The following is a 27,063-nucleotide window of genomic DNA, read 5'->3' on the forward strand; positions in this document are numbered from 1 at the left end:
CACTAGCCACTTGTATACCAGCATCCCACGCAGCATTTAGCACCTGTGTTACCCGTTTGAAGTAAACTTGGATGCATATAGGTTGGCTACACAAAACGAATTATCTACTACTATGCATCATGAGCTGATGATTGACAACATCGATGAGGTGACCGAGAGGATCAAGGCTCTAAAATAGATTGAGAGAGATAAAACTCGTGTTGCTCGGTCAAGACGCAATAGAGTGTGTAATCATAGTTGCTCGTTTTTAGGATAGATAGTCGTACTATGAAGAGAAGAGAAATCATAGTTGATGTGGTTATTAAGTACCACTAGGTGAAATAATTCATTGCATATGCATTAGGACCTTGTGTGTGCAAACTTGATTCCTTAAAAATGCTTTGCAAAATGCTAACACACGTGCACAAGCGTTTGGTACACTTTGGTGTTGGCACATGGGAGCAAAGGTGTTGAGATCGCGCTTGAAAAAGAAAAGGAACGAGTGTCGGACCAACTGTCGGACTGCACGGGTCAGGGTCCGACGGTTGACCCTAGCGCGGCGACTGAGAGAGAAAAGCGTCAGACCGCGCGGCCGGGGGCGTTGGATTGAACAGGATCACTGTTCATCTACGGGTGTGCGTGAGCTGTTGTTTCGGCTATGGCCCCGTTCGCTTCGCTGAAAAAAATAAGTCGAAACACTATTCCGGTTGATTTGTTGTGAGAGAAAAATATTGTTCCTGCTGAAAAAAACAAGCTGAAAAGTACGGATTATAAGAGAAGCGAACAGGGCCTATGAGTGTCAGACCACAGGGTGTTCAACGGTGGGGTGTCGGACGACGGTCCGATGATTTTCACCGTTCTGGAACTTGTCTGGACCGCGTCGGACTGTAACTGTGCACTAGTCTGACCGCACACTGTTCAGTTCGACAGTGGGTCCGACGGACACAACAGAGAGCCGCTGCGCGTGGCAATGGTCGAGAAGTTTGACTAGGACGCGTGGCATCGCAGGAGTGGCCGCGGCAGGGCGTCGGACCGAGCGTTCTACGGTCCGACAGTCACGCAGCAGCGGTCCGACGGTCGACCTAGCAGCACCAATGGTTAGTTGAGGTTTGACCTCTCTATTTAAGGTGGTTGGCCGGTTTGGGCTCACTCTCTTGGGTATTTTTACAGCTGATAGCACCTTGTGATCCTAGCCATTCTCCTCTCACTCAGTTCCTTTGGTTTGTTCATCATTTGGTGAGATTAGAGAGCATCCATGTGTATTTGCTTTGAGGGATTGCATATAGTGGCACTTGGTGATTGTGTGAGCTGCGGTTTCTGTTGTTACTCTTGGTGGTTACCGGCACCTAGATGGCTTGGAGCAGTGGTGATCGTTGAGCGGAGGGTGGTGATTGTCTCTGGCTCCGATCGGTGATTTGTGAGGGGTTCTTGTGCCTATTCCCCATGGGAGCCGTGAAATGCAACTCTAGTAAATTGCACATGACATTGAGTATCCTCATCTTGTTGTGGTCCTTACAGCACCCTTGTGTAGGGCTAGGCGTGTGATGCCTATTGAAGTGAGTGCATCGTAACAACATGAATTAAGTTGCCGCCAAACAACCAGACCACGTGATAAATCTTTGTGTCTCATTGTCTCATTGGATTTCTTATTGGACACTTGCCCAGTTCGGTATATCTCACTACCTCTGCATTACATTCGTTGATATACTTGTGTAGTGTCAATGCTTGCTTGTCTTGCTAGTTGTGTAGCTAATTAAATTGTCTAGTTGTAATTAGTTGTAACTAGCTTGCTCACTAGCTCTCTATACTTATGTAGTTGCAGCATAACTTAATTATTTGTGTGCCATTGACATAGAGATCATAGTGACTAGTATTCGATAGGTGGCTTGCCTATACCCTTACTGGGCTAGAGCAAAATTGCATTATCGCCATATTATTATCAAACACTTTCCTCTAGTGAATTTATGAATTTTTATGAGGCAATTCACCGCTCTCTAGCCATTTAGGACCTTTCACTTAGAAGCCTCTAAGGTGAGTGATGATGGTGTCCTCGGTGTTACCCTGTCACCCTTTTCATGAAGGCATCGCTAAATAATCACCTGAGGCTCATTGCTTGCTCCCCTAGGTCTGCCTTGCTCGCTGGAGCTTGCTTGCCCTCACCATCAGTGGTTCGTACCATGCCGTCGGCTACTGGTGGAGTTCCTCAATATGCCTGTGCATTCCTATCCTACTGGTGCAGTTCCTCAATGTGCCTGTGCGTGCCTATCCTCGCAATGGGTTGTCCTACAGTGCTTAACCTTGCAGCCGTTGTTTGACTTTTGTAGTGTATGTTTTGCCGCTATCGTTTTCTATGGTGGTAGATGCTTGGCCGCCATTGGTCTCTCTGGCGGATGCTTTGCCGCTGTTGTCACTAGTCTCCTCTCTGAGAGATGCTTTGCTACCAAGAGTGTGATGTGGGCACCTTCGCTTCTTCCTCGACGGATGCTTGGTCGTCGTTGGATTCCCTGGCGGATGCTTTGCCACCATTGTCTCTTTGGCTCCCTCTTTGGTAGATGCTTCGCTACCGAGAGTGTGCTGGTCCATTACTTGGCGGATACTTGGCCGTCGTGGTCGTTGGGTCTTCTCTAGCGGATGCTTTGCCGTCGTTTCTGCTGGATGCTCGTCTGTCTTCTCTGGGTGGATGCTTTGTCACCTCGACATTGTCCAAATTGTATGCAACCATCACGTATCCTATTCATACAGGTTCAATTGGTAGGTTTTGGTGTCGAGGGCGGTCGCTCTTTCTTTTTTTTATTTTTTCTTGTTCAGTTCCTTTGTTCCATGTCACTCACCACAAGATTGGTGTTTTGTAATCTGTGCTATGAGAGTTCTCTCATAGCTGCGTCATGTAATTATCTTCCTCGTAATGAAACATAGTCTATATTCCCCGATAGCGAAAAAACCAAAATTTCAAACTAAAGTTTTGAAACTTATTTTTTTGAAAATAGAGTAGAATACCAATTTGTGGCTTAAACAGAATTTTCAACTCATTTTTCACACAATAAAGTTGTTGCAGTTATTTTAGAAAAAATATAAGGAATTTTTTTATTTAATTATTAAACAACAACTTACTAAACCTAAGAAACTTTTAGAAAAATATTAAAATCACTTATTTTATTTAGTGTTTTCTATTCTCAACTCGAAATAGAAATTTTAGTGTGTGACAAATCACTCATGAAGAAAACTCAACGATACAAAAAAGTTACTAAAAAAATGCCACTCTTCGTTACCGTGTCGCTCATAGGCAACTTCAATAAGATTTTATTGGAACATATTTGTTATAAGTTTGGAAATTAAAAGTAATTAAGTAAACATATTATTTTTTGGATAAACTAATGTGAATGTTTTAACCTTGAAATATTACATATGCCCATTTAGATTTGTATAGGGTCTGTTTGATTACCTGCACAACCCGATATTCAACCCATGTAGTGCAGTTCATCCCTTTTTGGTTACTTGCATAGGCCCATATGCAGGCAAGTACTGTCATCAAAGCAAGCCCAGCCTGCATCTCACAATTTAGCCAAATTTTGCATATCTAGCTATGCACCTTTCCTCGTGCACTTGCTCTATAACCAAAGACATAGTCTGGCCACTTACATAGAAGCAATGACACATGCGCAACATTTTATAGGTTTCTATCTAGGCAAACCAAACCACAACAAATTACATTGCTTTATTTAGGTTAAGGATATACTGCATAACTTTTAATGCATTGCAATACTAATGAGTAACCAATTAGATCCATTTAGAGTTATATTTCTACTGCCATACATAAAAGTTCATTATTTTTTATATAAACTCATTATTTATTACTTTTCCATGTAGCTGATTGCTTTGGAAGTCCTTATGGTCAAGTTTGTTTTGAAAGACACCTATGGAGACGTTATTGACATGGAGTTGAAGCCCAATAAGATGATCGATTGATAATGACCTTATTATTTTTTTGACCAAAAATACTATGGGGGAGATCCCCACAGTGCAGGACTTTCAATTAAATTTAATAAAGTTCAGACAATTCCTTACAACAAGATTAACTGAAGGCATCCAACCAAACATAGAAAGATGACCTAAGATCATCTTTGAAACGAACAGACTGAAGATTACATTGATGCTTAAAATTTGACAACCAAATGCTAGGGCTTGGATCTCTCCTTTGGAAGACTTTGTCGTTGCGTACTTTCCATAGCTCCCATGCCGCTATCAAGGTTGCTTCTGTGAAGAAGGGGATGGAATGATCTCCTCGTGCTTGAGTGTACCTGTCCAGCAGAGGTAAAGATACATCCCAGTTCGATGTGTATGGTTGTCGATGTTTTACCACCGATAGCCTGCCATGGGGGTACCCGGGGCAGTATGTTCGGGCTTCGGCGTATGCTGAACTCGATGGTTTAACGCAAGAGACAGTCGATTTATCCTGGTTTAGGCCCTCGATCGTAGATCAAGTAACAACCCTACGTCCAGTCGGTGTTAGCCTTTGCGTTGAATTGATTATGAATGTTGTGTCGTACAATTGCTCTGTTGAACTCCCGATCCAAGGTGCCTTGCCCTCCTTTATATAGTCAGGAGGCCAGAATCCTAGTCGGTTTACAATGAGAGTTCCTAGTAGGATTATAGAGTAATACTACTACTAAGATTACAGAAGGAGAATCCTAATTGGACTAGGTCTTCTTCCTTCCTTGCGGGGTATCCTATGGGTCCCGTACCGACAAGCCCCCGAGCACTTCATGGTTGAGTTCTGGAAGCCTCGTCTTGTTCCTGCAGGTCTTGTCGGGTAGGAACAAGCGTCGTCCGAGTGCTTTCTTGAGTGAAACCATGTAGCACTTCTTGAGATCTTCGAGTGGTGTGTGCTTTTTGAAGAAAAAGTACATCCATCTGGGTGTAGCCCCTGAGCCTCTTGCTGTTTGGAACAAGGAGCTGGAGGGTCTTGTCTTGAAGAAGTCTTCTTGGTGACGTGCACTTTTGGACAAAAGTGCACTCACTGAGTGTAGCCCCCGAGCCTCTTGCTTGTTGGGACAAGAAGCCAGAGGGTCCCTTTAGTCTTCTTGGTTGCTCCGAGTTCTTTTTTCGGTGGGTGCAATTTTTCGTAAAAAATGCACTCACTGAGTGTAGCCCCCGAGCCACTTGCTATTTGGAACAAGGAGCTGGAGGGTCTTGTCTTGAAGAAGTCTTCTTGGTGATGTGCGCTTTTTTGAAAAAAGTGCACTCACTGAGTGTAGCCCCCGAGCCTCTTGCTATTTGGAACAAGGAGCTGGAGGGTCTTGAATCTGAGTTGTTTGATAGAACCGTGTGCCTCTCCTTTTGCAGCGCCCGAGCATATATCCGGTTTGTTTTGTTTAGGAAGAACTCGGAAGCAGGGTTTTGGCATATTCTCTAGTAGTCTGCTGTTGTCAGATATAGTTGTATGGTGGTGGTTGAGTTTGAATGCCTTTTGTTCACATGTTGTACTGTGTCGGTATATTCTTCCGAATATGCTTGTCTTCGAGTACTGTTCCCTCTTGCCTGAGTCTTCCATTATTGAGTCCTGTCTTTTCACTATGTCCTTTGTTAGTCTTATTTTGTTGGTACTCCTAGTCCATGTGCACCGCTCCTTTGGTCTATAAATACCCTTCTGGAGTGCTTGCTTTCATCCATTGAACATTCTGTTGAAACCTTTGTGATCACTAACATGGTAGTTTGTGAAGTAGAGCAGCCCCCGGGCATGTTTCGTAGTTCCTGTGCGTCTTGTCGTAGTTGGAGGAAGTCTTGTGATAGGGATTAGAGGTTGGCTAATCCTACGGTAGCAATGTACCAGGATGTACGTGGCGGTAGTTGGAGGAAGTCTTGTGATGTGGACTTCGTTCCTTCATCTGGCAGTTCTGGGTTGATCCTCATCGCCTGTCTTGAGACTGTCCGGTGCAGATCAACACCATATCTAGCATCACATCGGTCTTGGGTAGACAGATGCCTATCGGCCTTCTCTACTCTATGTTGTCCTGCTGTGCTGCTAATTTCCGCCTTAGAAGCACTGCGTCTGTCCTTTGAAGAAAACAGTGTAGCTGATGGCGGTTTGTCCTTCCGAGTAGCAATTTGGGACACGTAGTCGTTCCAGAGCCCAGCCATGTTCATGTTCTTCTTTGCTACTTTGCTTTTCGTGATATCGAGTACGTTGGGTCTTATAAGATTTGTAATCTTCTATTTTTGAAGTCGCTCGTAATGGAAAGAATCTTTGTCTTCTAAGTTGTTATTTACTTTTCTGCTGTAGTTCCGGTTGCTCATGATATTCTCGAGTTCTTTTCGTAAGAACCGAGTTCTTGTGTTCCTTGTGAAGTTGCCTTTCTTTTCTTCTTTGTTGACGGGTTGTTCTTGCAGTTATCTGATAGCTCCGTAGTAGTGCTGGACGGATAAGTCTAAAATCTGCCCGTTGAATTGTACCGTTGTGTGGATTTGTGCCCTCTGTCGTTTTAGCTGTGTCAGTAAATGGACCGTTGTGTTCTCACACGGTGCTTTAACGGGCCTGGTGGGCCGTTTTTAACACTATAAAATCTATTTAAAGACCCTTCATCTTCTTTTTCTTTACTGCCTTTCTCTTGCCTTCAAACTCGAGCCTTCAGTCCTCCGCCGTCGCCATTGCCGCCGCCATCTTTAGCGTCGCCATCCAGGCTTTCTTTTCCCCCAATTGCTTTTCGCCTCCGTTAGTACATGGGTAAGAAGAAAACTGCAAGCAAGTCCCAATCTTCCTTCTTGGACTGAGGAATCTTCACTCTCTGTGATTGAAAATCAGGAGTTTGTTGCCATGAGGGCCGCTCAGAAGCCTTGGCCGACTCCGATGACCACCGAGGAGCAGCTCCGTGAGCTTGTCAGCGACGGTTTGATCCAGAGCAAGGCCATTGCTGAATGGAGGGTTCTAGGCGAGCATCGGGTCCCTGCCCTAGGTCCTGGTGAGATTGTCCTTTTTGTCTCTTTCATTCAGTGCTGGACTCTGCCTTCCTGCCTCTATTTTTCTTCATTAGTTTCTCAGCTATTTTGGGATTTGCTTGAACCATCTTGCTCCTAATGCAATCCTTCACCTTTCTGTCTTTGTTCATCTTTGTGAAGCTTTCCTTGGAATTCCCCCTTCTCTTTCTCTGTTTCGTTATTTCTTTCATCTGAAACCCCAACCCCGCCGTGAAGAAACCAGCGTTCTTGGTGGTTGTGGGATTTAATTTCGCCAAGGTCTTAAGAGCAAGTTCTTTGATTATGACCTGGTTGATTCTGTAAGAGATTGGCGTGCCGACTGGTTTTATGCCGCCAATCTGATCCCTTCTCTTGCTGTCCACTCTGGATCTGGTCCCGTGGTTAATGACCGCTGGGATAAGAATCCTGTTTCATCTGCTGAGGTTCAGGCAATCTAGCCATTCCTTGATAGGATTAGTATGCTGAAACAACAGGGTTTAACTAGCTTCAGCATTGTTTCAAGTTTTCTTCATCATCGAGTTCAGCCTTTGAAGGAGCGAGAGCACCTTGGCTTCGAGTACTCAGGGGCTGAGGATTCTTCACGCATGGTCCTAGCTCTTGAGCTAACCGATGAGGAGGTACTCGAGCGTCTTCAGAAGATGCTAAAAGGAGCAAGCGTTGTCCCTCCTACCATCTCTGAGTTCTCTGCCAATAACCCGCCTCCAGCTATAAGTTGTTTTCCCCTCGTTCGGGTACTTTATGTATTCTTGCTGTATCTTTCTTTGTTTAATTTTTTCTTGTCTTGTTGTCTTATTCTTTTTCAGTAGGAACTTGGGCGCAACTTTGTTGACCCGATCCCTTCTCTTGCGGTTCCCCCTGTTGTGGCGAAAGCTGGGAAGGAACTCGCCGTAGCTTCTACAACCAGTAAGTCCCCAATCTCCATAGCGTTTCCTGGAGTTTCTTCTAGATTTGTTGATGTATATGAAGAATATGTTCCTCGTTTAGTCCCCCGCGGTCCTCGTAGTGTCTCGAAGAGGGGGCGAACGGATGGTTCTTCATCTGGCCTGCCTACTTCCAAGAAGTCTTACAAGCCAAGTACTCCTCCAGGTACTCTAGTTGTAGCTAGCATGCTCTTAGGTGAGCATATTTATACTCTTTGTCTCTTTGTTTTCTTGTTTTTGTCCTGAACCGAGTGCTTTTATTCTTTTTTCAGCGGGTTCCTTGGTGGCCTTGGTTGAGACCAAGGGGGAAGAGGATGATGAAGTGCCCCTCATCATGCGGCGGTGAGTTGTTTTCATATTCCCCTTCCATTGAATTTTTCCTCTTTGTCTTGACTTTTAGTCTTGATCTTTTTTGAAGTAACCGGACGTTGGGTACAAGTTCTTCTGAGGCTCCCACGTCGGCTTCTTCTAAAGCTCCGGTGTTGAGTTCCTTGGTACCAAGCTCTTTCGCATCTCCGTTGCCGAGTTCTTCTGTGGCTCCAGACCCGGCTTCTTCTGGGGCTCCGGTATCGGCTATACCGCTCTTGTCGCCAAGTGGCGAGGACATTTTTGCCATCGTGGTCCCCCTACGAGGTCTTCTTTTGGCTTCGCGAGGAAGAAGGTGGCCGGGTGAGTAGATTTTGGCTTCATCCTTTTGCTTCTGTTCTCCTTTTTCCTGGTTCTCATCTGCAATTTCCTTTATTTATTTTCAGTCCTTCGTCTTCTCTCGCTTCTTCATCGACTTCTTCTCAGCCCTCCACCGTGCCACCGAGTACCGAGCCTCAGGACTTGCAGCGTACTGTTGGTGAAGTGGCTGCAGGGGCCACAAAGCTCTCTGGCGATGGCGCCGCTGCAGACTTGGCCGCCCCGAAGGTGACTGTGGCCATTGCATCAGGTCCTTCTAAGGAATTGGCCTCGGCTTCCCAGGAGATCGCTCTGGTCGTTCCTTCTTCACCTCAGCCGAGCTCTCCTTCTCCTTCTCTTGCTTCTGGCGGTCCTCCTTTTACCGATGATGTGGTGCAGCAGTTCGATGCCACTCATCGGCTATCAGAATTAACTGCTGCCTGGGGAGACTTGTCATCCCTTGCGACTTTTTTTGGAGAAAAGCTCCAGGTAAGCTTTTTCATCATTCCTTCTTTGGATGTTTGCTATTCTTTGGCCCTTATTCTTTGTTTTTCTTTGTATCTTTTTTCTTAGTCCTTCTCTCATGATCACACCGGCTTCTTTTTCTTGTCTGAAAATGAGAAAAAGTTGTCTTCAGAAGTGAGCACCCTAAAAGCTGATCTTGATCTCCTCTAGGCTGAGCTGGAGGCTGAGCGTCAAACGCATCAGGATGAAGAAAAATCTCTTCATGCCTAGGCTATTGAAATCGAGAAGCAGAGGGATGCCGCTCTTCAGGAGGCCTGAAAGAACTCGGCGACTGTGAAGGACTTGGAGGTCAGTGAAGAAGGAGTGCAACGGTATTGAGAGTTATTTTTGTTTCTTTTTGTAATGAAGCTTTCCTTTCCGCTGACTTGTCATCTGCTGCTTCGTCCAGCTCTCTAGGTTGAAAAGCAGAAACTCTCAGAGGGCGTTGAAGAAATGAAGACTCTTGTTCGTACAAGTCATAACAAGGCTGAGGAGGTAATTACTCGTGCTGAAGAGGAACTTGCACTTGCTAAGTTGATTAGGCATGGAGCTGATAGAGATCTTGTGCTGGCCCAGAAAACCATTGAAGACTTGTCTGGCAGGTTGGCGATGGCTACTGAAAACTGGAAGACTTTGTGGAAATCCTTTCGTTCAGTAGCCGATGTTCTTCGAACTCCAGCTGATGATGGGCAGTCTTGGGCTCAGTTGATTCCTCAAATTCCGACTCATTTCCAAGAGTTTGTGAAGAGGTGCGCTCAACTATGTACCAAGAATGTTCTGGCCCAAGTCCGGGTTCTTGCTCCAGCGGTTCCTTTGTCCAAGATAGCAGAGGAATCTGATAGTCAAGAATATATCGATGCTGTTGAGAGGACAGAGCCCGAAGTTGAAGACTTAGCTAGTAGGATAGTAGATAATCTTAATATCGTCCTCCCTTCTCCTGATGATGAGGCTTGATGTATTTGACTTTTATGCCCGTGCCTTGTAATATGACATCATACTTCTGTTTTGAATGAAAGTCCTTTTTGTTGATGTCTTCTTTGCCTGGATGCCCTGCTTATTCTTCGGACGATTTGTCGAGTACTTTTCTGTTTAAGTAAACAACTCATGTTGATGACCTCTCTTGATCTATCGAGTGCTTGTCTAGCCTTCTCTTATGCCCTGTAAATAACTCATTGTATGTAGATCTTTGTGTTGACGACCTTTCTTGATCCGTCGCGTTGTAAACAACTTCGTTATAGATTTGTCGAGTACTTTTCTGTTTAAGTAAACAACTTGTGTTGATGACCTTTCTTGATCTGTCGAGTGCTAGTCTGGCCTTCTCTTGTGCCCTGTAAACAACTTGTTGTATGTAGACCTTTGTGTTGACGACCTTTCTTGGGTATCTTCCAGTGTAGCCCCTCGAGCCTCTTGCTATTTGGTACAAGTAGCTGGAGGGTCCTGATTTTGATATTGCTCTGGTCTATGCCTAGGCTTAGTTTCAGTCGTTTTGATTTTATTTTGGGTGTTAGCTTGTTAGCTACCCTCATCGGCGGGCTCAAGTGTCTTTTCAACTATTTTGCTCTCGGCCGGGATGCTCAGGCGTCTTTTCAGCCATTTTGCATTTTATTTCAGGTATTGGCTTGTTAGCTACCCTCATTGGCGGGCTCAAGTGTCTTTTCAACTATTTTGCTCTCGGCCGGGATGCTCAGGCGTCTTTTCAGCCATTTTGCATTTTATTTCGGGTGTCAGCTTGTTAGCTACCCTCATCGGCGGGCTCAAGCGTCTTTTTAGCTATTTTGCTCTCGGCCGAGATGCTTAGGCGTATTTTCAGCCATTTTGCATTTTATTTTGGGTGTCAGCTTGTTAGCTACCCTCATCGGCGGGCTCAAGCATCTTTTCAGCTATTTTGCTCTCGGTCGGGATGCTCAGGCGTATTTTCAGCCATTTTGCATTTTATTTCGGGTGTCAGCTTGTTAGCTACCCTCATCGGCAGGCTCAAGCGTCTTTTCAGCTATTTTGCTCTCGGCCGGGATGCTCAGGCGTATTTTTAGCCATTTTGCATTTTATTTCGGGTGTCAGCTTGTTAGCTACCCTCATCGGCGGGCTCAAGCGTCTTTTCAGCTATTTTGCTCTCGGCCGGGATGCTCAGGCGTATTTTCAGCCATTTTGCATTTAAGAGACAACTCGGATATAGCCATGAGATATATGTTTGTCGAGAAATAATCATCTTTATTGATCATGAATATTGATTGTGTTACAATGGTACACTGCGGTATCTTTGTTGATCATGAACGTTGATCTCTTGTGTCTTGTATACATATTCTCCCTTGAGTTGTTTTTATGCGTAGAATCTTTGTAGCTGACTGATGTGCCATGTATTGTTGACTTCTTTTTCCGTCTTCAGTTTTGAGCTTGTATGTGCCTGGTCCGATGACTTTTGCGATGATAAAAGGACCTTCCCATGGACTGAGTAGTTTGTGGCGTCCGTTGGTTTTTTGTATTCTTCTTAGTGCTAAGTCTCCGACTTGTAATGATTGAGACTGAGTACTCTTGTTGTAGTGGCGCCTTAGTCCTTGGAGGTATTTTGCTGATTGCAGGGTAGCATTTACTCTGACTTCTTCTGTGCTATCGAGTTCTAATCTTCAGGTGTGTTCTGCTTCTCCTTCGTCGTATTGTTCTATCCTTGGTGACATCCAGATTAGGTCTGCGGGTAGTACGGCTTCTGACCCGTATACCAGGAAGAAAGGTGAGTATCTGATGGCTCTGCTTATTTGAGTCCTTAGCCCCCATACAACTTTGGGTAATTCTTCGATCCATTTTGATCCATAGTCTACTAGTTCTTCATACAATCTTGGTTTTAATCTGGCTAGTATGAGTCCATTTGGCCCTTTCTACCTGTCCGTTGGCTTCTGGATGTGCGACTGATGCAGTAATCTATACTGAAGCCACAATCCTAGTGCCCAACTTTTGAATTCTGTAGTTGTGAAGGGAGAACCCAAATCTGTGATGATTCGATTCGGCATGCCGAAGCGGTGCATAATATCTTGGATGAACTCGACCGCTTTGGCTGCGCTGTATTTTGCGAGTGGTTTATATTCGATCCACTTGGTGAACTTGTCGATTGCTACAAAGATGTACTCAAAACCGCCCTTTGCTTTCTTGAGAGGTCCCACTTGATCTAGCCCCCAGCAGGAGAAAGGCCAAGCTGGTGGAATGGAGATGAGGTTGTGGGCTGGCACATGAACTTGTCTTGCGAACATCTAACAACTTTTGCATCTTCTGATGAGTTCTTCTATGTCTTTCAAAGCGGTTGGCCAGTAGAAACCCATGCGGAATGCTTTGCCGACTAGTGTTCTTGAAGCCGCATGATTTCCACAGCAGCCTGAGTGTATTTCATCTAGGATTTGTTTACCTTCTTCAAATGAGACGCATTTTAGGAGTACTCCTGATGATGCGGCTCTTCTATATAGCTTGTCTCCTACTAGGATGTAATTCTTGCTTCTGCGGATGACTTGTGTAGCTTGTTGTTTTTCTGCTGGCAACTTATTCTCTTTGATGTAATCAATAAAAACCTGTGTCCATGATGTGTTGATCACCAGAATCTGGTTGCCTTTGGCTGTGAGTTCTGTGGTTGTCTCACTAGGTTGTTTGATAGAAGGAGCTGATAACTCCTCTATGAATACGTCGGGTGGGACTTTTGCCCTATCGGATCCAAGCTTGGCAAGAACATCTGCAGCAATGTTGGAGTCCCACAGGACATGTAGAATTTCTAGTCCTTGGAAGTGTTTTTCGAGTTTTTGGATTTTAGCATAGTAGGCACCCATGTTCTCTTTGGTGCAATCCCAATCTTTGTTGACTTGGTTGATGACTATTGCCGAATCACCGTATACGAGTAGTCGCTTGATTCCAAGTGTAATAGCCACTCTTAGCCCATGTATGAGAGCTTCGTATTCTGCTTCATTGTTGGTGGCTTGCCAAAATATCTGAAGGACATACTTTAGTTGTCTTTCGTCTGGTGAAATTAGGAGGACGCATGCGCCCGCTCCGCCTAGCTTAAGTGATCCATCAAAGTACATCTTCCAATGGTCAAGGATGGCGCTTGATATGGGTTGTTGAATTTCTGTCCATTCAGCAACAAAATTAGCAAGGGCTTGAGATTTAATTGCTTTCCGCGGGGTGAAATCGACGTTGAGAGCACCGAGTTCAACCACCCACTTGGATATGCGTCCTGTTGTGTCTTTATTGCATAAGATGTCTCCTAGTGGGAGATCTGTCACCACGGTAATCTTGTGGCTCTCAAAGTAGTGACAAAGCTTGCGTGAGTAATCAGTAGGGCGTAGAGTAGTTTTTGCACATGCGGATACCGGATTTTTGATTCTGATAGCACTTCGCTGATATAGTATACTGGGTATTGTACTTTATATACTCGCCCTTCTTCTTCTCTTTCCACTACTATTACTGTGCTGACTACAGTAGTAGTTGCTACAATGTATAGCATCATGTCTTCGTCTTTCTTTGGAGGTGTGAGTATTGGTGAGGAGGTGAGGTATGCCTTAAGTTTCTTGAAAGCTTCATTGACTTCTTCTGTCCAGTCGAACTTGTCTGTCTTCTTTAGTAGTTTGAAGAAAGGCAACCCTTTTTCGCTGAGTCTTGATATGAAATGGTTGAGTGCCGCCATGCAGCCTATTAGTTTTTGTACTTCTTTGATGTTTTGGGGAGGGCCCATCTCTGTTATTGCTCGAATCTGCTTGGTGCTTGCTTCGATTCCACGATGACTGACCAAGAATCCAAGTAGTTATCCTGAGGGAACTCTGAATATGCACTTGTTTGGGTTTAATTTCCACCTCCACCTCTTCAGGTTCTCGAAGGTTTGTTTTAAGTCTTCAATCAGTGTATCCGGGTTCTTTATTTTTACAACCATGTCGTCCACGTATGCTTCTATGTTTTTGCCGATCTGATCATCGAGGCATGTTTGGATGGCACTTTGGTAAGTGGCTCCAGCATTCTTGAGCCCAAACGACATTGTCCTGTAGCAGTAGACGCCGAATGGAGTAATGAAAGATGTCTTGCTTTGGTCTTTTTCCTTTAATGCGATCTGGTGATACCTGGAATAGCAATCGAGAAAAGATAGTAGGGCAGATCCTGCTGTTGAATCAATTATCTGATCAATGCGTGGTAGCCCGAAGGGATCTTTTGGATAGTGTTTGTTGAGATCTGTGTAGTCAACACACATGCGCCACTCGTCTGTGTTCTTTTTCTATACTAGAACTGGATTTGCTAGCCAATCCGGATGGAGAATTTCCCTGATGAATCCAGCTGCCATTAGTTTTTTTAATTTCCTTTTTAATTGCTGCCTTCTTGTCTAGAGAGAATCATCGTAGTCGTTGCTTTACAGGCTTGGAGCCTTCATTGATATCAATTCCGTGCTCAGCCTACTCTCTTGGGACCCCTGGCATGTCGGCCGATTTCCAAGCGAAAATGTCCTTGTTGTCCCAAAGAAAGTTGGTGAGCGTGAGTTCCTATTTTGCCGATAGGTGGGCACTGATGGTTGCTGTTTTTGTAGGATCACCGGTGCCTAGGTCGATTTGCTTCACGTTGGCTTCTTTTGGTGGTGCTAGGATGCTCGGTCTCTTAGCTGGTATCTCTAGCTCCTCTTGGCTTGTTTCTACGGCGACAATGGCTATTTCTTTTCTCCCATCATTTGCCTATGCCTTTGCTGCAATTTGGATCGCCTATACATCGTAGTCAAATGCTCGCTTTAAATCGCTCTGAAGAGAAAGAACTACGTTAGGCCCTGACATTTTAAGCAACATGTACGGATAATGCGGTATTGCCATGAATTTTGCTAGTGCTGGGCGCCCAAGAGTTGCATGATATGAGGAATCGAAATCTGTGACTTCAAATTTGATGAACTCTGTGCGGTAATTTGAGGCAGTCCCAAAGGTAACTGGTAGAGTGATTTGTCCAAGTGGCATTGCTGCTTTGCCGGGTACTATGCCATAAAAAGGTGTACTTGTTGGTGTGATCATCCCAGCGAGTTGTAGTCCCATCTTCCTTAGAGTTTCTGAAAAGATGATGTTGAGTCCTGCTCCTCTGTCAATTAGTACTTTTGTGACAGTCATGCCGGCAATGGTCGGATCTAGAACCAATGGGTAATGGCCTATGTTTCCTATGCTGGTCCACTGGTCTTCTCTTGAGAATTGGATTGGGTACTCTGACCAGTTGAGATATCTTGGTGTAGTGGGTTCTGCGGCCATAATTGTTCGTAGCGCTAACTTTTCTTGATGTTTGCTTCTAGAGTCTAGAATTCCTGGCAAAGATTACTGCTACTGTCCCTTGGATTTTTGGAATCCCTTGTCATCATGGTTGTCTCCTTCTTTTTTCTGATTGTCTTCTTTATTGTTTCCCTTGCTATCTTTTCTAGTGTACCTTTCGTTGAAGGTGTAGCAATTTCTAATGGTGTGCCTCCCGTTGGGGTGCAAAGGGCAACGCATGTTCTCAATGTCGTCATATCTTCTGGGCTTGGTGAATTTCTTTGATTTGTCAGCCATAGCTACCATGTTGTCTGGTCCTCGCTTTCTCTCCTGATGTCTGTTGTTTCGAGGATTTTGTCTGTCCGGGTTGTCTCTGTTGTTCCTTTCCAGGAATCTCTCTTTCGTTTTTTCTTCCACCGTAATCATCTTTTCTACTGTTCTTCTAAATTCTTCGTTATTTCTTGGGTTTTCTTTGTAGAAGTCTTGGAATTGCCACCTAGCCATGATTCCATGAGAGAAAGCTTTGATTACTTCTCGTTGTGTGATGTCATGTACTTGAGCTCGTAGTTCACCAAATCATCGATAGTAATTTCTAAGACTTTCACCTCCTTTTTGCTTGAGTCCTTTTAATTCTGCGTGGGTGATTGGATGTGTAATAATTCCCACAAAATTTTCATAGAAAGCTCTTTGTAAGTCTTCCCAATTTCTGATTGATCCAGGATTTAATTTGTCAAACCATTGAAGCGGCATGGTCTCTAGGGCCATGGGGAAGAACAAGGTTTTGATGTCATCGTCTCCTCCAGCTAGTTCAATCGGTTGAGAGTAGATCCTGAGCCATTGCTTTGGTTCGGTCTTGCCATCGTATTTGGAGTGGTTGGACGGCTTGAACTTGTGAGGCAGTCGAATCAATGCAAGTTTGTTTGCAAAACAGGGAAATCTATCGTGTGTTCTGGCTTCTGTATATTCTGACTCTGCGCCCCCTTCTTGCCAGCTATTGTCTTGGTAAGAGTAGTTTTGTGTGACCATCCGAGTAGGTGCTCTGCTCCTATCCTTTCTTGGTTGCTTGACTCGGTTATTTTGACTGTGATTTCTACAGCTTCCTCCGTTGTGACTTCCACTTGGTCCTAGTCTTTCGAAAGCGGACTTCCTTTGATTTTGGTCTTCCTATTCATGAGATGTTGCCTTTCCGTTGTTTGTTTTAAAGATTGTTGATCGGAGGAAATCTCGAAGCTGTTCTTGTTTCTCATTGGGGTGTGAGGTCGCCCTGAGTCTTCTAGTGCCTCCTAGATCTTGTCGTAGGGAGTATTCGCCGCTTGTCCTTCTTCGATCTCTCACTCTAATTTTCTTTTATTGTACTCTACCAGGTCTGATTCGTATTTGATCCATGTGTCTTTCCACTGCTTCGCACGGTGTTGCCATCCTTGTTTCAATTTGTTCTTTCTTTCTCGTGCTTGCCTCTGGCTCTTAGTCTCACCATCGTATCCTTGGATGAATGATGATATATTGGACTCAGATTCGTCTGAAGATCTTACATCAAGTGCTTCTGGGGGGATCAATGGTGATCGAGGACGATGAATCATGAGTACTTCTCTAGCATGAGTTGCTCTGTCATCGTCATTGATTTTTGTTCTGGCAGGGCTGTTGATGACCTCAGTAGAGGTCTCAAAGTCATAGATGAAATCTCCTTCTTGGTAAGGTAGAATTGATGTTGTCGTGTCATCGATTAGTTGGGCATCGTCATTCTCAGGAACGGTATCTGGCTAGTGAATGATACAGTCTTGAGATGTTATGGTTAAAACGAGGCCTTCCTAGGCTCCCTTCAGTGGCATTCTAAGCCTAGGATAAGTGGATCCTTCATGCCATGTCTGATAGGATGCTGCTATGTTGTGGAGTCCGAACGGTAAAAGATCCGACTTCTTTGAAGTATTCTGGGTGTATTCTGAGTAGTATTCTTGACAGGTTGACGTCATGTTCCGGAGCTTTGTCAGAAAAGAATTCGGTCTTCCAAAAGAACTCGGAAAAGATTTCATTTCGGAAGCGAAACTTGAGTTTGAATCAGATACATGATCTTGCAAGAACTGAGTTGGATTGAGCTGTGCAAATCTTCTAGCAAGCTGATCTGTCGTTATCATCAAAATAGGATGATCCTAATGATGATCTAATTCTTTAAGGAGGCGGCCTTGGAGCTTGCCGTCGTTGCCTGCCTTGCAGATCCATGAACCGAAGATGAAGGTCGATCCCTTTGAGAAGATCATGTTGTCGAGGTCCATCAAGCTCTCGGATGCAAAGTCGCCGAAAGTCCCTACTTGGCGCACCAGCTGTCGATGTTTTACCACTGATAGCCTACCATGGGGGTACCCGGGGCAGTATGTTCGGGCTTCGACGTATGCTGAACTCGATGGTTTAACGCAAGAGATAGTCGATTTATCCTGGTTCAGGCCCTCGATCGTAGATCGAGTAACAACCCTACGTCCAATCGGTGTTAGCCTTTGCATTGGATTGATTATGAAGTGTTGTGTCGTACAATTGCTCTGTTGAACTCCTGATCCAAGGTGCCCTGCCCTCATTTATATAGTCAGGAGGCCAGAATCCTAGTCGGTTTACAATAAGAGTTCCTAGTAGGATTACAGAGTAATACTACTACTAAGATTACAGGAGGAGAATCCTAATTGGACTAGGTCTTCTTCCTTCCTTGTGGGGTATCCTGTGGGTCCCATACCAACAATGGTTGCCCAACATTCCTTTGCGAACTCACAACCAAAAAATAGCTGATCAATGGTCTCCTCTTCCCCACTATCACACATAACACATATAGCATCATCTTGGACATCCAGGTGTCTTCTACGTAGCATGGACTTGGTGTTGAGCTGTAACACCTCAAGTGTTACCTAAGCCCTTTAGCACTAAACATATAATTATTAACTTGTTAATAATAAATTAGAGCAAGAGTAGAGTAGAAGAGAACTCAAAAATAGAATAAAATAAAATACATTATTAAATAGAATGATATATACATATAGCTTTTGAATCTAATTTAAATTCGAGCTTCGTTGAAATTTTTCTTAGTGCCTAAATGTTGCTAATTGTCTAAATTAGTAAACCGATGGAAATATATATATAGATATAGGAGTAGTAATATCATCTCTTCGTACTGAACCTGTCTTAATTTTGTCACAGTGAACAGCACTGCATCCAGGTCCATGTCTCCATCACATGTGTTTGCTGCTACTACTATAAGTAGTACAATCTTGCGTCAGCTGTCCCTGCAGTTGGTTAATTATGAGCTGTCAGCTATCCCTGCAGTTGGTCATCAGCTGTATGTTGTGGTTTAGTTGTTGGCTAGTGAGTGGACTGATCCACGGCGATGCGAGTAGGCAAGCAAGCATGCGCGTGGGCAGGTAGCACAACGCTGAGCTCGCACTAAAGCCGGTGACCGCTTGACCCACCTCTGCCGCGCCATTACCCTGCATGCACGCTCCGTTGCCTCAGCACCACCATCGTCGTAGGCAAGCGACGCTCAAAAGCCAACGTCAGTCTGCTCTCCTCCACCACGCCGAGCTGCAACTACCACTTGTTTCACCTACCCCTGCCGCAACTCATGCCATGCTATCCCTGCGTTCACACTCACGTGGAGGCCGAGCCCTCGCGCTGCTTCCCCCTCCCTCTCTTTTTCTACTATCGAGGAGGAGGCGCCCAAGCTCCTACTCGCCTTCACTGCTCGCTCGGCCTCTCTCTCTCTGCTTGCCTCCTACGCCGGGCCACCATGGCCATGCCACCGCCGCCCCTGCCATTGTCCGCACTGGGCCACGGGCGCCACCACCCCTGCTGTTGATGCCCACCGCAAGCCTCGAGCTCAGCCACCGCTGTTTCCACTACTCTGCCCTCTTCGCGCTCGGACACCAACACCATCACCTTCGCCTCGCACTCCGCCGTGCCCCACACGCACTCGCCGTAGCCCGTGTCGCCTGGAGCCGTTGTGGCCCTAGCTCGGACCATCGCCGTGCTACACGCACGTGGCCAGGCCATTGCGCCCTGCCCCGGCATGAGCAGGGCCTAGTCGGGGCCACGCCATGTCCGCCCAGTGCCGAGGAGCCGCCCTCGCCAGCCACCGTGGCCCACACCACCACCACCACCTGCTGCCTAGAGCCGGCGAAGCCGCTGCTGCCGTGGCCAGTGGCGCACATGGCCAACATGCCCCGGTCACCTTCGCCCATTCTACGTCTAGCCCCGTGCTGCTGCTCGCCCGTGCAAGACGCGTCACCAGCTTGACTGAGCCATAGTCGCCAGTGACCGCCGTTGCCGCTAGCCACCGGCCATCGCGCCCACCGCTGCACGCGGCCGCGTCTCTACGGGCCATGGCAAGGAGAGCCTTGGCCACACCCATGCACGTCTAGGTCCACCGCTGCCCCACGCCGTCTCCCCACCACCGGCGGGTGCGTAGGATGACCGAGCCCATCCCGTGCCTCCTCTGTTCGTAGAAGAAGATGAGGAGGTGAGAAACAAGAATAGAAAATAATATAGGGTTCTAGGTGTATAAACGTGACTCACATGAATAGTGTAAGTTGGACTGTGGATCGGTTTGGTAAAACTATAGGATCCTTTCTGCAAAAGTGGCGCACCCCTGCTTGGCCTTGGCCGCGTGGGCCGGTGCCGCGTGCGTGCCGGTGGGCCGCCAGCCTGGCTGGCTGGGCCGCATGTGCCTAGGCCTCTTGGCCGCATGGGTCGCTGCCGCGTGCGTGCTAGTGGGCCGCCAGCATGTCTGGCTGGGCCACATTTGCCTGGGCCTCTTGGCCGCCCAGCGTGGGCCGAGCTGGCCCAAGTGCCCTTTTCTTTTTCTAGTTTTTTTAAATGGCTGAAACTTGTAAAATTCATAATAAATCAAATAAAAAGTGTAAAATGACAAATTCAATTTTTATTGAACTCTACACAGATTGTACTACGCAGTGAATACATAAAATCACATGCTTTAGTGCAAAATAATTTGCCTTAAAAATTAATCTATTGTTGTTGTAATTAATTAAATTAGTTTCTTTGCTCCAATGCTATGAAAGTTTTATGTTAGGTTCATCATATGGTTAGGTGTCCACTGTAATTTTGTAGCTGCAGAGAAATTAAATTACTAATATAGCAAATGAGGCCTAGTTTGAATATATAGTAAATCAAATAAATGAAATAAAGAAACACCTTGGGATTGTGTAACTAAAACACTTGTTGTGAAATGACACCTTTCTCGACGATGTTGATACGTAGATTAGTACGTTAGTCATTAAAGCTAGCTTGTTAGTTCGTAGTATGTACTCTGTTTAAGAGTTGTTGCCTTGTTAATTAACTATTGCATCATCTCTGCATCGCATTGCATATCATAATAGGGACAATGATGGATCACATAATCAACTGGAGTAGCTGAAAAGATGGTGCCAGGAATCATGTCACAAAGATGGAATTCTAACTTTTGGTTATATTTTACCCAGGCAAGCCCCGATACATAACCCCTACTTTTCTGCACTTTAAATTATATTTGTGCATTAAGTTTTAAGGAGTTGATTGAAACCCACTTGCATATATTGCATATATATATATCTTTATCCTATGAGTTTTACTAGTATGACAAGATCGTGTAGATTACTATGCTACAGGACTCCGATAGAAGTCGAGTGATTGCCTGTCACTTGCGAGAGATAGGAAATATATTATATATATATATATATAATATATATATATATATGAATGATAAATGGAGACCGGGTAAGGATATAATTTGGGTATTGGTGGGTGTAAGAGGTTGTGTCCTGCGGCCAATGGGGCATAGCTTGGTTATACTATTTTCCCTATCTGTGTCGGTTAAGGACCGACCGTTGTATTAGACTCTAGGCAAGTCATAGACTTATTATCCTGAACACATACTTGTGTATGGGCGTGGGAAGACTTGTTACTCTCTTGTCATGGGTTTCGGCTCTTTCTAAACCAACTTTTAGGGTGGTTTTTGGGTGGAGGTCCAAGCACCGCACTGAGTCTAGGACTCAAGGGCAGGGGCTTGGAGTCCAAGTTTGGATGGGGACCTGGACTCCATTATAGGAAGGGTAATGGGTTGGTCCTACTTGTGCCTGGGGTAAAAGCAAGGCGTGTGTTTCAGGGTACCCAGCTGGGCATATTGATTCACAAATCGCCAGACAATCCGGTACGACTTGTCTACAATCTAGCATCATAGTAAGAACTGAAAGATGAAAGATGGTAAAATAATTCTAATTGCTTACCACCTGCTTGAAAGTAGTACAGGTGCTTACATAGAATGGTTAGTTAATGAACTAATGATGACTGCTAATAAAATTGAATATAAGGACACCCATTTAGTAATGCTCCTACAGATGCAATAAACCCACAAGCCAGATAGCCTTGCATACCCTTGGCATATTTTTTTGTTCCTCCTGCTGGGTAAGTCTTGCTAAATACAATTAAGTACTCAGGGTTTTATTTCCCCCTGTTGTAGGTGATAGACAGATGCGAGAGCTGACTCTTGTGTGTGGATCCCTCTTGATGGGCTTAGAGAGGATTCCTTACGCTGCGATCATAATTTATTTATAACCCTCACTAAATGTTTTTATAAATAGAAGCTTTATAATATGTTATCATAGTTTATATATCAATGTTTCATCATGTCATGAATAGATAATTATTTCCGCTGTAACTCTAATCACATGTTTATATTCTGTTGTTAAATTAAATTGTTCATGACTCTGATAACGTGTTCATATTCCGCTATTATAAATAATAAATATTATACTATGATGTTACATGAAAGTGATGTAAGAAATGACTAAAATGTTGTAAGCTTTATTCTCTCATTTGTGATCCTAATGGAAAAATGTGGATTTTCGGGTTCTCCCTTGGGGTGTGCTCGACGGAACTGCGTAATTTGGTGCCCTCCCTTGAGTACTTAGTGTCTAATGGAAGACAAGTGCTCCTATGGGCCATTAGATTAGGCAGTTCTACCACAGGTTGTATTAGAGCATAAATGAGGAAATAAAGCTTCGAAAACCTTTTCTAAAATAAAATTTGACAACAAATTCTTTTCAAAAAGTTAGGACAGTCGCATGCAAAATTATATAAGTAGCCCTATTACTATGGTTATGTATCCAGGATAGATGGCACTCTGCTGACTTAGGTAGGCTTAATGAATTTTTCTACAGGTACACTAACCCCGAGCATAGTCTAATAGTATCGACTAGCTACAGAGAGGAACGATATGCCAAAAATTTGAGAACAGTTGCCCTATATGTTGACAACAGTGGAAGGACGTATAGGACATGCATTCATGCATATCCTATTTGTGCATTGTAGTGCCCATATTGCTTGCGGATACGCCATCCATAGGTGTCACGCGTGTCGTATTGTGCACGACTGACTCGTTCCTGTTCTAGAGTTATTTCTGCACTGTGACTTTGTGCTCTGCATTCACCTATGGTTCACGCCTACCATGACCCACGTCTCCCCATACTCTTTTCTGCACTCTGGTCAGACCCTTGCCCTATAGTCATACTAGTCAGTAATGGCCTCGAACATCGCTCATCTCGAATGCGTAAAAAATTTGGTCGATTCATTCGTAGTGATCCCACACAGGAACCATGGCGGCACTACGCTAGGACCACTGACAACTCTGCCTTTATAAGTAGGGCCTGGCTTAGCCATTGGTACCACCACTCGGCGCACTTTAGCTTGTCTAGCTTTTCCTTTGAGCAAGCTTTTCGCTCAGTCCTTCCTTGCAACCACCGCCAAGGGATGACAGGAGCCTAGGGTTAGTAGTTACTGCCTGAACATTGAGGGTTTGCCTAGAATCCTACATGCCACCCTATAGAAACTTGGAGTCAAAGATCGTCCTGAGTATGAGGGCTATGAGTATGAAAAGCATGGCACTGAGTGGTGTGAGGTTACTGTCTACATTGGGAAAAGTGAAGAGTTCCCCGACATCACTGAAGCATGGAATGTGACCGCAACCAAGTTTCACTTCATCAACACCTACCAGGCTATGGCCCACAAAGCCTTGCGGTACCTTTGCCAGATCTATGAAGAGCCCATTGCTCATACCCCCATGAGGTTCTTTCCACCTTTGGAAAACAATTGATGAGCATGGAGGGCTCGCATGGAGGCTATGCAAGGGCGGGACGCTCAAGTGGATAGTCCTACCGTGGTGCACTTGACCACATACCTGCTTGCTCTAGATGAGCAGTAGTGACTGGCAAGCCTTGGATCTGAGGACGTGCCTCCATCGAGCCGAGGAAGCCGAGATCTTCTCTAGGATGCTCTAGGTGTAGCTTGCTAAAGCGCATGCCAGTGCAGCAGCTATAGAGAGTCAGGAGATTGCGATGTCAGAGGCTCCGAAGGAGGCGGAAGATCAGCATTTCCATCAGTTGGGAGAGGCCTACCTGGTCACTAGGGCCAAGCGGAGGATGCTGGCTACTGAACGGTAGGATCCCTTGATCATGGAGGGGATCCCTATCCACCCACCAGAAAGAAGGAGAACCGGTGTTGTGGTACCTCTAGCACCCCCACCCTCAGAAGTGTCACAAGTAGAACCCTTGATTCCTCTCACTCAGCCATGGCCAAGAGAGGAGGCAGATCCATAGCCAGGGCGGTAGAAGAATTCATTGAGCCTGGTAATGAAGATGGGTGGTCCAAAAGAGTAGTTTAGTTGCCTTGGGAAGGTGTACCGTAGTTGGTAGTGCTTTTCATCGCTGTTCTCTAGTATTGTACTCTTGTCGTTGTTTTTTCGTCCATAGTGTTGAGGTAGTCTGACCATAGAGAAGGTGAATGATATGTCGAGAATGGGAGAGTGAATGCTTGTATGTTGTATTCATATAAGACCATTGGAATGTGCATTTTGTTTATTTCTCCATGTTTATTATGTTCATCTGCCCTTAGGTCTTAGTAGACGTGCTTACAATTTTCAAGGACAATGTTAAGTGGGTTACAAGAGAAGTTACCATTTAGATACTAGCAGACCAGCCGTGATTGGATAACATAGGACACTGTATCGACTAATTGTGGATGTCCCAGCAGAACACTTGAATCTCTTTAAATCAAAGCCATTATCGGATTTGAATTCCTTACTCCTTGTTGCAAAAGAAACCCTTGTTGTTTGAATCTTTCTGTCAGCATGAAAATTCATCTCATGCCGAGCACATGAGCAAGCCGAAAGGGTCTGCTTGATGGAGCTAGAGATCTGCCTAGCTTCAATGTAGGGATGATCGATCCTGAATACTCCTCCCAAGACGTGCCAGTTAATTTGACCCTACAATTGATAAGGAGAGAAAGCTAATCAGTAATTTAAGGCAAAACATGCTGGTGTTGCCAGATAATCCCAAATGTGCGGCTTTGAGAGCCGATGTGGAAGGAGATCAACTAAATAGCCGATTCCAGCATACTCATAAGAATAAATCAGTTAAATCTCATAGGATTATGGAAGAAAAAATGGTTATCATTCAGGATGAATATCATTATTTAGACAAATATTAGTCAATGGCAATAGGATGTCAACTCTAATCAGTTTATGCTAAGCCAATAACTGCAAGTCATCGAATCCTTTTTATATAAAAGAAACATCTCATCATCATTTAACCATTTAATAGAGATAAATCTAATAAACATATTAGATCTCATCTATCGCTATGACCAGTGGGGCATGAGGAGAATCATGCAGGCCGTAGAAACAACAATAAATTCAACGACCCTAACTTATTACTAATATCAGTGGGACACAAGGCAAAATCATGTATGCCGTAATACAATAATAAGATCTTGGGGGCTAACATATCTTTCAACCTACCCTTACTTCAATGGTCTCGTGGCGTGAACTGTATATGTGAAAACACTCGATATCGGCTAAAACAACCAATTAAGGCATAGCGCACAATTAAGGTCATGCCCTATCAGGAACAAATCTACCAAATAACGATCCCCGCTCCATGGTGCTAACAGTGGGGTGTGAGGCAGAATCACATAGGCTGTGATAACAGGCCATAGAACGGTTTTCCTTAGCCAATGGATCTATTCAAGACCAGGCATGCCTTAACTGCACACTATGCACGATCAAGATTGACATAAAAGAATCGATAAAACATAACTCATCATTTAAGGTGCAGATTAGATCAGTTTAAACTAATAAATGATGGGTTAAACAGGATATAAGGTCGACCTAGATCAATCCCAATCGGGCAAAGTGATATTGTTGTAACTAAATAAATAATGAAAGCAATAAGCAATATCGGTAACTTAATTAATCTATCTAAAGGACGCCACCCTTAGATAGAGCCAATAACTTAACCTTAATCTAGTTTGAGCAGTGGAGGTCGATCGGATCGATGCAGTCGTACTTGAACTAGACAAGAGTCAATAACTAGCTTATACCAGAGTCATAGTGGAGGTTGACCAGATCGATGCAGTCATATGAACGGAAGTATAAGCCATGATGGTACTTATAGACAAGCCGGAGGTTAGCTGGACCGATGTAGCCCTGCTCGCTGAAGAACTCGCTGAGATCTGCTCTACTCCTACTCCTAAGGGGTGGCCGGAGCCGAAAAAGTAAGTAACTTGTATTTGATTGATTGTGTCCTTTACAATAGCCGGGGTCTAATATTTATACCCGAAGCCTAAACATGAATCCTATTCGAGTACGACTCATTACAATCTTTGGTATAAAAGAGAACATTCCTAATCTTAAGATAATTTGGACCCTAATCTTTCCCTTTTTGTAGAGTCCAATATGCATCTCCCGATGCAAACCATAGCCCATTATCGTTACTTGCCGACGTCATTCAAAGAGAGCTGATTCTAGTGTCTCCTCTAAATCAATTGATATCAATCTTCATGCAATCGAGTCCTTGATCGACATAATTTTGGAAGCTTCGAGTTCCCGCATTCTTCTCTCCAAATTTTGGTGTAAACACTTCCATTGCAAATACTCCTCTGATTCTATGGTCTATGACCCCATCGCCTTCATTGCGTGTAAGTTGGTAGTAGTTGCCTAGTTAATAGCTTATGGTGCCATGACGAAACCGAGGGCCCCCTATGCAACAGCTACCACATGCTGACACTGCTCGGCATGCGCTGGTATCGAGGTTGTTGACCAAGTACCTTTGCCAAGTTACACTGCCGTACTGCATTTGCTACAAATATTCTTCTTGAAAATATTCGGGTGTTCAAACAGGGAAATCCACAACAGGTTGATGCAATAGTGTTCTCTCTAATAAACAAGAGGAGGTGGTTTTGGAGGAAGAACATAGGACATGGTCTTAGTTTACATGAAAGACGGATGTGGTCAAGGAAGGGAAGGCAAAAGAAGAGTGGTAAGGAAAGTTAACCGTGGGTAGTCGGTTTCTTCATGCTCTCACTTGCTCCATGTCAGCGCTGTTCGGCATCTTCGACTAGCTCCTCCGACTCTCCGAGATGTGGTCGGTGTCGCAGCGGACGGCTGGGTGGCTCTGTTTTATGTAGAACAACCTAGCGTTCCACCCCTTCAATGATGTGTTCAGCGGCATAGTAAGGTACTCGCCCACCATCCCATCTCACAGCTGAAGGTACACCCCGCCGACCACTTTGGAACCACCATCGCCTCCCTTTTTTAGCCAGAACAAGTAATGGAAGAGGTTGAAATGGGGGAGGATTCTAAGATATGCCTCACATAAGTGGATGAAGATTGAGATGTGCAGAATGGTATTGGGATGGAGGTTGCACAAACTAACCACCCAAAGCTCCAATAGATCCCTTAGGAATGGATGAACAGGAAATCCCAACCCACG

The sequence above is a fragment of the Miscanthus floridulus genome, chromosome 5, assembly GCF_019320115.1.
Source record: "Miscanthus floridulus cultivar M001 chromosome 5, ASM1932011v1, whole genome shotgun sequence".
NCBI lineage: Eukaryota > Viridiplantae > Streptophyta > Magnoliopsida > Poales > Poaceae > Miscanthus > Miscanthus floridulus.